At 37.2% G+C, this 9,481-nt stretch overlaps 1 protein-coding gene across 1 annotated transcript in view; it reads left to right on the top strand.

Moving 5' to 3' along the window:
- ALMS1 (ALMS1 centrosome and basal body associated protein) overlaps nucleotides 1-9,481 on the top strand; it is a 236,937-nt gene that overhangs the window by 202,778 nt on the left and 24,678 nt on the right. The gene's annotated exons all lie outside the window — the stretch shown is intronic.

The raw sequence follows: 9,481 nt of genomic DNA, 5'->3' as shown, positions 1-9,481 counted from the left end.
TTTTTTTTTTTTCCTTTTTTTTTTTTTTTTTTTTTTTTTTTTTTTGAGACAGAGTTTCGCTCTTGTTGCCCAGGCTGGAATGCAATGGCATGATCTCAACTCACTGCAACCTCTGCCTCCTGGGTTCAACCGATTCTCCTGCTTCAGCCTCCCGAGTAGCTGGGATTACAGGTGCCTGCCACCACACCCAGCTATTTTTTGGATTTTTAGTAGAGACAGGGTTTTACCATGTTGGCCAGGCTGATCTCGAACTCCTGACCTCAGGTGATCCACCCCTCTCGGTTTCCCAAAGTGCTGGGATTACCGGAGTGAGCCATCATGCCTGGCCTGTTTTTTTCTTTTAATCTGTTAATATGGTGTATGTTTATTGATAATCATATTTTGAACCAACTTTACATTCCTGAGATAAATACCACTTGATCATAAAATTCTGTTCATATGCTACAAGATTGTTTATTAGAATTTGAAGAGGACTTTTTACATCTGTATTCACAAGGAATATTGGTCTATAGTGTTTTTGTGATGTCTTTACTGCCTTTAGTATCAGGGTACTACTGGCCTTGTAGAACGAGGAAGTTTTCCCACCCCTTATTTTTGGATAATGAGTTTGAGAAGGATTAATGTTAATGATTGATGTTAATTCTTTAAATGTTTGGTAGAATTCACCAGTAAAGCCATCTGATCGTGTGTTTTTCTTTGGGGAAATTTTTTTTTTCATTACTGATTCAATGTCTTCTTGTAAGTCTAGATTTTGTTTCTTCTTGAGTCAGTTTCTGTAGTTCATGTTATCGCCATTGAATCTACATTATTACTTCTGCTTGCTTTGGAGTTTTTTTTTTTTTTTTTCTCATTTCTTATGATTCAAAGTTAGGTTATTCATTTGGGATTATTCTTTAATGTAGGCATTTGTAGCTATAATTGTCTCTTTGAGCCTTGCTTTTGTAGATAAGCTCTGCCTTCATTGCATGCCGTTAAGTTTTGGCATGTTTTGTCTTCTTTTTCATTCAAAGTGTTTGCTGGTTTCTTTTTTGACCATTGGGTGTTTAGGACAGTGTTGTTTAATTTCTACCTGTGAATTCCCCACCTTTCCTTGTTATTGATTTCTGGTTTTACTCCATTGTGACCAAAGAATATACTTTGTATTATTTCAATCCTTCATTTATGGCCTTGCATGTGATCTGTCCTTGAGAATTTTATGTGCATTTAAGAAGAATGTGTATTCTGTTACTGTTTGGAGTGTTCTCTATTGTTTTAGGTCTAGCTGGTTTTGTTGTTCAAGTCCTCCATTTCCTTATCAGTCTTTTGTCCAGTTTTTCTATGGCTATCAGAAGTGGAGTATTGAAGTCTCCAGCTGTTACTGTGGAACTATCTATTTCTCCATTGAAATCTGTCATTTTTTTGCTTCATACATTTTAGGGCTCTGTTGTCAGATGTGTATATGTTCATAATTGTTATATCCTCTTCATGGATTAATCCTTTTATCAGTACAAAATCCTATTTTTGTCTCTTGTAACAATTTTTAATGTAAAGTCTGTTTTATCTGATATTAGGGTAACTACCCTAGCTCTCTTTTGGGTAACTATTTGCGTAGAATACCATTTTTATCCTTTTAATTTCTAACTCTTTGTGTCTTTGGATGTAAAGCCAGTCTCTTTTAGACATAACATAGATCATCATTTTTTATAATCTATTCTGCCCTCTCTGCCTTTTAATTGGCGAGTATAATCCATTTACATTTAATTTCATAAGAAAGGACTTACTTTTCCCATGTTGTTGTTTGTTTTCTTTATGTCATATCTTTTTTGTTTTTCATTTCTGCTGCCTTCTTTGTATCTAACTGATTTTTTGTAGTGTACCAGTTTTTTTCCCTTTTCATTTCTTTTTTTTTTTTTTTTTAACAATTCATAGTTATTTTCTTACTGGTTACATTTAATTACAATTAATACCTTAAACATATAACAACCTAATATGAAATAAAACCAACTTAGCTTCAATAATATACAAACACTGTTGTTAATACATCTCTATTCTTCCCCTTAACTTTAATAATATACAAAAACTGTGGGTAGACATCTCCATCCCTTCCTCTTTAATTGTTATAGTCACAGATTCCATCTTCATTTTGTCCCCACAAAAATAGATTTATAATTATTTTATGCATTCGTTTTTTAAATCAGATAAGGAAAAAGGGAAGAGTTACAAACCAGAAGTATAATAGGGACTTTATTTTTACCTGTGTACTTGCCTTACCCTTATTTCTTATGCCTTATTTCCACGTATATGCCTTAAGCCTTATTTCTATGTGTAACTTCAAGGTATTGTCAGGTGTCCTTTCATTTCACTTTGGAGTGGACTCTATCATTCCTTATAGGGAAGGTCTACTGGTAACAAATTTACTTTTGTTTATCTGGGAATGTCTAATTTCTCCTCTATTTTTATTTTTATTTTATTTTATTTTTTTTGAGACGGAGTCTCGCTGTTGTCAGCCTGGGATGGAGTGCAATGGTACGATCTCAGCTCACTGCACCCTCCACCTCCTGGGTTCCAGCAGTTCTCCTGCCTCAACCTCCCAAGTAGCTGAGATTACAGGCGCCCACCACCATGCCTGGGTAATTTTTATGTTTTTAGTAGAGACAGGGTTTCACCATGTTGGCCAAGCTGGTCTTGAACTCCTGACCTCAGGTGACCCACCTGCCTTGACTTCCCAAAGTGCTGGGATTACAGGCGTGAGCCACTGTACTGGACCTTTTTTTTTTTTTTTTTTTTTTTCTCTTTAAGACAGAGTCTCACTCTGTCGCCCAGGCTGGAGTACAGTGGCACAGTCTTGGCTCGCTGCAACCTCCACCTCCCGGGTTCAAGTGATTATTCTGCCTCAGCCTCCTGAGTAGCTGGGATTACAGGTGCCCACCACCACACCTAGCTAATTTTTGTATTTTAGTAGAGACGTGTTTTCACCATGTTGGCCAGGCTGGTCTTGAACTCCTGACCTCAGGTGATCCACCCACCTCGGCCTCCCAAAGTCTCCTTTATTCTTAAAGTTTTGCTGGAGATAGATTTCTTGTCTTACACTTTTTATCTTTCATCATTTCAAATATGTCGTTTCACTGCCTATTGGCCTCCGTGGTTTCTGGTGAGAAATTAGCAATTAATCTTACCAAGGATCCCTTCTGTGCTCACCCTTACTCTTACTGCTTTCACGATTCTCTGTCTTTGGCTTTGACATTTTGATTATAACATAGCTCAGTGTGGCTGTCTTTCAGTTTATCCTACTAAGAGTTCATTGAGCTACTTAGACATTTAGATTCATGTTTTCCCCTTATCAAGTTGGAGGAGTTTCCAACCATTATTTCTCCAAATATTCTTTCTGTCCCTTTCTTTCTCTCCTCTTTTGGGATTCCTAATGTGCATATCTTGCTAAGTTTGATGGTGTTCTACAAGTCTCTTAAGCTCTGTTCATTTTTCTTCATTCTGTTTTCTTTCATTTTCTTTCTATTTTTTTAGAGTAGGGTTTCGCCTATCTCCCAGACTAGAGTACAGTGATGTAATCATAGCTCACTGCAGCCTTGAACTGTGGGCTCAAGAAATCTTTCTGCCTCAGCTTCCTGAGTAGCTGGGACTACAAGGCATGCACCACCACACTTACCTCATTCTGTTTTCTCTTATCCCTCAGAGTATGTAATTTCATTTCACCTATCTTCAAGTTCACTGATCTTTCATCCGTGTGATCAAATCTGGTATTGAACTGCTCTAGTGAATTTTTCATTTTAGCTCTTGTACTTTTCAGCTTCATATTTTCTATTCGATTCCTCTTTTGTCTTCATTGATATTCTCTTTGTTGAGACATTGTTATCTTCATTTCCTTTAGTTCTTTATCCATGGTTTCCTTTAGCTCTTTGAGCACATTTAAAACAGTTGATTTAAAGCTTTTGCCTAGTAAGTCTACTGCGTGTTCTTCCTAAGGGACAATTTCTATTTATTTCTCTCCTCTAACCCATGAATGGACCATACTTTCTTGTTTCTTTTCATGCCTCATAATGTTTTGTTAAAATTTTGACATTTTGAATATGATGTGATAACTCTGGACATCAGATTTTCCTCCCCTTCTCTAGGGTTTGTAGTTACTGCTTGTTGTAAGTTAAAGTTGTTGGTTTATTTAGTGACTTTTCTAAATTATGTTTGTAACGACTATACTCTTGATAGGTGTGTGATATTTCTGTTCCTTTAGCTCAGTAGCTAGCTACTTGTTTGATAGAGATTTTCTTAAATTCCTGGGGCAGAAAAAAGAAAATTCCCCAAGTCTTTGCAGATTTTCTGCATTCGGACACTCCTTCAGTGCTTAGCCAGGCCATTCACAACTCTGCCTTAGCCTTGCTTCCTACTTGTACTGAGCCTAAAGGTCAACCAGTGGTGGAAGCGTCTGATCTTCTCAGGTCTTTTCTGAACATACATCTTGCTCTGTGCATGCACTTTCTAGTTTCCCTGGTGTACATGGGAAATTTTCCAATTCTTTATGCCCCAAAGATTCTCAGTGTTTCTTCCCTGCTTTTAGTATGTCTGTTGTTTCCCTCAAACTGTTAATTTTTGCTCCAGGCAGTAGTGCCTTGTTCATTTGGTTTTCAGTATTTTCAAGGAAGATTCTTCCTCTATAAAACTACTTTTTCACTCTAAGTGAGTTATGTTAGGTGAAACTAAGGCAGGTCCCTTCTGTCAGTCCACAGTGAATACTCAGACATGTCAAAACAAACACAATTCTTTGGGAACAAGGTACTACTCCGTGCTCTCTTTGGGAGAAGGTACCTACAGCAGGACCAAGGGCTGCCATCTTTAAGACCACCATGCTGGGTAAGGCAATAGCAGAAGGCTAAGTGAAAATGCTACAAAATTCTTCTACCTTGTGCTGATGGCCTTTCTCCTGGTTTAGCAAACACTTGGTTACTATAAACCTTTGACTATCTTCCAAAGTTCAGATGAGGTTGGTTTTGACAGTTTTCCATATTTTCTGATGTTTCTAGAGAAGGCACTGGCTCCCTTGGAGGTCTCTACTCCACCATTTTTGCTTGTCGTTCCCAAGTAGAGTTGCGTATTCCTCTGACCATCAAAATAACTAGAGTGACATCAATATAAGTATATGTGATAGGCGTTCTTTTTTTTGAGACGTAGCCTCTATTGCCCAGGCTGGAGTGCAGTGGCACAATCTCAGCTCACTGCAACCTCTGCCTCCTGGGTTCAAGTGATTCTTCAAGCGATTCTTCTGCCTCAGCCTCCTGAGTAGCTGGGACTGCAGGCGTGCACCACCACACTTGGCTAATTTTTTGTATTTTAGTAGAGACGGGGTTTCACCATGTTTGTGAGGATGGTCTTGATCTCCTGACCTCGTGATCTTTCCGCCTTGACCTCCCCAAATGCTGGGATTACAGGCATGAGCCACTGTGCCCGGCCTGTGTCCCGTTTTTAATATCTTTGCCTTTGATTTTACTTCATCCGGTACAGTTTATTTTTAAATTTGCATTTGCACTATTGCTCTTTGCCCATCCTTTTAGACTTTTTGAGTCACTTTACTCAGGTGTTAGTAACATCTGAATTTAACTTTTTTCCCACCCAATCTGAAGGTCTTTGAAACAAATTTATTCCATTTAAGTTTATTGTTGTAAATATGTTTGGATTAAATTTTATTATTTTGGCTTTTGTTTTTCATTCTGCTATGTTTATTAAATAAAGGTTTGTTCAACTAAATTTCATTTCAAAGCAAGGAGGGGGTGAATTTCTTGTGTGTGGTAAGAAACACATACCAAAAAATTCCCTTCTTAACTATTCTTAAGTGTACAAGTCAGTAATGTTAAATGTATTCACACAGTGTTGAAACCGATCTCCAGAACTTTTTCATATTGCAAACCTGAAACTCTATACCCATTGAACAACAACTGCCTTTGTCCCCCTCCCCCAGCTCCTGGTAATCACTGTTCTGCTTCCTGTCTATGAATTTGACTACCTTAGACACCTCATGTGAGTGTAAACATACAGAGTTGTCTTTTTGTGACTGACTTATTTCACTTAGCATAAGAGCTTAAAGATTCATCCATGTTGTAGCATGTTACAGGATTTCCTTCCAAGTCTGTATAATATTCTACTGTTTACATTTACCACATTTTGTTTATCCATTATTCGTTGATGGACGTTTGCGTTGTTTCCACCTTTTAGCTATGGTGAATAGTGTTGCTGTGAACATGGGTACGTAAATGTCTTTTTAAGACCTTGCTTTCATTTCCTTGGGATACATACCCAAAAGAAGGATTGCCAGATCATACAGTAGTTCTATTTTTAACTTTTTGCGGAGCCTCAACACTGTTTTCCATAAGTGTTGTGCCATTTTGCAATGCCACGAACAGTGTACAAGGGTTCTAATTTCTTGACATCCTTACCAACACTTTTTTTTTTATATAGTAGCCATCCTCACGGGTGTGAGGTGATATTGTTTTGATTTGCATTGCTCTTATGCTTAGTGATACTGAGCATTTTTTATATGCTTTTTGGTCATTTGTATGTCATCTTTAGAGAAATGTCTATTCAAGTCCATTTTTTCTTTCTTTCTTTTTTATTTATTTATTATTATTATTTTTTTAAAGGCGGAGTCTCACTGTTTTGTCCAGGCTGGTCTCGAACTCCTGGGCTCAAGCAATCTTTCCCCATTGGCCTCCCAAAGTGCTGGGATTATAGGCATGAACCACCACACCTGGCCTGCCCATTTTGTAGTTAGGTTATTTGATTTTTGTTGTTTTTAGGACTGTTTTATATTTTCTGTATGTTAACCCCTTCCCAGATATATGATTTGCAAATATTTTCTCCCATTCAATAGGTTGTCTTTCACTCTGTTGATTGTGTCCCCTGACGTACAAGTTTTTAAGTTTAGCATGATCCCATTTGTCTATTGTTGCTTTTGTTACCTGTGATTTTGGTGTAATATTCAAAAAATTATTGCCACATTGAATGTCATGAAGTTTTTTCTCTAAGAGTTACATAGGTTTAGGTCTTCCATTTAGGTCTTTAACCCATTTTGAGTTAATTTTTGTACATAGGTATAAGATAAGGATCCAGTTTCATTCTTTTGCATGTGGATATCCACTTATCCAAGCATCATTTGTTGAAAAACTATCCTTTTCCCACTGAGTGGTCTTGGCACCCTCGTCAAAAATCATTTGAACATATATGTGAGAGTTTATTTCTGGGCATGTTTTCTTATTTCATTGGTCTACTTGTTTGTCTTTATGCGAATATCACACTATTTTGATTTCTGTTCCTCTGGTAATACGTTTTTAAATCAGGAAGTGCGAATCCCCCAACATTGTTCTTGTCTTTCAAAATTGTTTTGGCTATTCAGGATTTCTTAGCATTTTTAATGATTTCTTGCTATTTCCAATCTTTCTGGTTGATTGCTATGTAATACATGTTTCTTCAAGTCGGTTTTTTGTTAACTTAGCAACTATGTAATCTAATTAACTAATATGCTTCAACCACTTTCTCAATCTATCACTATCAGATATGAAACTATCTATTGGCTCTATCATATGAAAAATTAAGAAACTGATTTTACTTTTTCCCACCTATCCCCCACATAATTTTCCCCAACTAACCAGTAGTGGTTATATTTTGTGAATTTTGTCTCAGCTCATTTATAGTAGTAGTATTACTACATTGACTAGTTTCTCTTTCAAGAATTAGAATATTTTACTTCCATTTTATAAGATCATGAGTTATTTTACATTAGTTGTATTTAAATATAGGGTCAGTATTTAACCAGGAATCTTTTCACATACCTATTTATGAGTTTGTTAATTTCAATCTGTTGCTTGACTAGAATGTTACATGTTCAGGAGTGATCATCTTTTATGTTCTTGCAAATTTGAGACTGTTACCTTTATGTACAAGAACAACTGGGTTGGATATAAAAGTTTGATTAACAGTTCTTAATTCAAAACTCTGTTAATTTTGCTTCTCTTTTCTGGGTGCCAGTATTTAATGTTTGTGTTAGCAGAGGAAACCCTGATTTTTTTTCTCCCTAATAGGAGTCCTAGTTTTATATGTGTATATATACACATTATATATATACACACACACATATATATATACATATATATACACACACACAAAGCTTGTTTCTTTATTTCCATAGTTTGGGAGAACAGGTGGTTTTTCGTTACATGGACAAGTTCTTTAGTGGTGATTTCTGAGATTTTGGTGCACCCATCACCTGAGCAGTGTACACTGTACCCAATGTATAGTCTTTTATTCCTCATCCCCCTCCTACCCTTCCCCCCAAGTCCCAAAATCCATTATATCATCCTTATTCCTTCGTGTCCTCATAACTTAGCTCCCCCTTATAAATGAGAACATATGATATTTGGTTTTCCATTCCTGAGTTACTTCACTTAGAATAATGGTCTCCAACTCCAGGTTGCTGCAAATGCCATTATTTTATTCCTTTTATGGGTGGGTAGTATTCCATGGTGTATATGTGCCACATTTTCTTTTCGCATTGGTTGATAGGCGTTTAGGCTCCTTCCATGTTTTTGCAATTGTGAATCATGCTGCTATAAACATGCATGTGCAAGTATCTTTTTCATATAATAACATATTTTCCTCTGAGTAGATACCCAGTAGTGGGACTGCTGGATCAAATGGTAGTTCTACTTTTAGTTCTTTAAGGGATCCTCCATACTGTTTTCCATAATGGTTACACTAGTTTACATTCTCACCAGCAGTGTAAAAGTATTCCCTTTTCACCATGTCCATGCCAACATCTATTATTTTTTTAATTTTTTTATTTATGGCCATTCTTGCAGGAGTAATGTGGTATCTTATTGTGGTTTTAACTTGCATTTCCCTTATAATTAATGATGATGAGCTTGCTTTTTTTTTTTCTTTTTTTTTTTTTTGAGATGGAGTCTCACTCTGTCACCCAGGCTAGAGTGCAGTGGTGCAGTCTTGGCTCACCAAAACCTCTGCTTCCCAGGTTCAAGCGATTCTCCTGCCTTAGCCTCCCAAGTAGCTGGGATTACAGGCGTGTGCCACCACGTCCAGCTAATTTTTTTGTATTTTTAGTAGAGATGAGGTTTCACTGTCTTAGCCAGGATGGTCTTGATCTCCTGACCTCATGATCTGCCTGCCTCAGCCTCCCAAAGTGCTGGGATTACAGGCGTAAGCCACCACATCTGGCCGATGATGATCATTTTTTCATATACTTCTTGCCTTCCCCTCGATCGAGTCTTGGTCTTGTCACCCTAGCTGGAGTACAGTGACACAATCTCTGCTCGCTGCAACCTCTGCATCCCGGGTTCAAGCAATTCTCCTGCCTCAGCCTCTAGAGTAGCTGGGATAGCAGGTGCCTACCACCAGCCCAGCTAATTGTTTGTATTTTCAGTATTTAACTTTTTGTTTTTGTGTTTTGTATTTTAGTAGTGGTTTCATCACATTGACCAGGCTGATC

This window comes from Rhinopithecus bieti, unplaced genomic scaffold (genome assembly GCF_001698545.2).
Source record: "Rhinopithecus bieti isolate Rb0 unplaced genomic scaffold, ASM169854v2 scaffold_1058, whole genome shotgun sequence".
NCBI classification, from domain to species: Eukaryota; Metazoa; Chordata; class Mammalia; order Primates; family Cercopithecidae; genus Rhinopithecus; species Rhinopithecus bieti.
This window is presented reverse-complemented; position numbering and strand designations above follow the sequence as displayed.